This window comes from Monosiga brevicollis, genomic scaffold, assembly GCF_000002865.3.
Source record: "Monosiga brevicollis MX1 MONBRscaffold_3 genomic scaffold, whole genome shotgun sequence".
Taxonomy (NCBI): Eukaryota; class Choanoflagellata; order Craspedida; family Salpingoecidae; genus Monosiga; species Monosiga brevicollis.
Genome location: NW_001865040.1, coordinates 2,004,956 through 2,006,328, shown reverse-complemented (window position 1 = coordinate 2,006,328; position 1,373 = coordinate 2,004,956).

Below are 1,373 nucleotides of genomic sequence, written 5' to 3'. Positions count from 1 at the left end.
TATTTTTGTCTGATCTTGCTTTGATTTCTGCTGTATCTGTGTGGTATTTTTGCTGAATTTTTGTAAGGTCCTTTGTATGATGACTTTTCTTTCTGTGGTCGGTTGCCTTTTCAACCCGACGCTGTCTCTTGTTGTATGTGAGCGTGCCGTGGTGTTTTTTATGTTTGTGCTGTGATGGCTTGTAGTTGTGATGTGTGACTGCCTTTTTATGTGTCTAGTGGTTCAAATGGCCGTATCTCTGGTTATACTTAGTCGTTTTTCATGATTTTTGTTTCCTTGTGCGTGATTCTTCGCGCTTGTACTTTTCGGCATGATAGAAGCCGATGAAAATGTCTTGTTCTCTTGTGTTGTTTTGCGTGCCGTCGTGATTTTGATGTCGGGGTTGCACAGCTTTGCTTTCAGCTCTGAGGTTCAAACACCTAATTTATTATTATTATTATGTCAATCACCTGGTTCAATTGACCTCAAGACACCACCAAAGCTTTCGCTCCGCTCCGACGGACGTCTCTCAAACCTCTCTCAAAACGCTTCCTCAAACCTACGCGCTTCCTCGCAACCCAAAGACGGCCTCCAGACGTGCTGGAGCCTGACAAATACAGTCAAAATCAAAGTAAAATTAAAACAAAAATACAAGTCAAGCCATCAAAAGATCACAACGAGAACCACCTAGGGAGCAACAGGTGCACACAGGGATCCCCACAGAGGGACCCCCGAGACGGTGCCTACCTACGACGAGCGCAGGCAGGCACCGCCAAAGTGGCGCTGGATGTGGTCAGCGTTCATCTGATGGACCAGCGCCGCAAAGCGACCCTTCCACCGAGGAACAAAGGCCTCATCCAGCCCCGGCAATCACCTTGAAGAACTTGTCGACAATGCAGTGGGTAGTGGGTCGAGCATAGTGTCGTTCAAAGGCGCGCAAGAGGCCAGGAACCTTGTCGGCCACAATCTCGTGCAGCCGTGCTCGGTGGGTGTAGTTGAAGGCACTCTTGAAATCGAGGGAGAGCATAGTCCAGCCCGGGGTAGACTCACAGGCTTGAAGCTCACCAAAGGCCATGCCAACCGCTGCTGAAATGCCGTCCTTGACTCCGACAGCCAGCTCTGGACTGGCCTGTAGCAAGTGGGCAATATGGGGCTGCTGTTGCTCGAGCAGAGCGCGGTTGACAACCTTGTTGAAGATGGAATCCGTGCCCACGGGTCGAAACTTGCCATTGGCCTTCTCCAGGATAGTGTAGTTGATGGAGCAAAGGGCATGTCGAATCGACTCGGGCACGGTGTTGTTGGCAATGTGGTGAAAGATCTTGTTCAAGGCAACCTGAGGACCTCCAGTGGCGGTGGTGGGGCCCTGAGGCGCGTCTCCATCAGAAGGAGCAGTC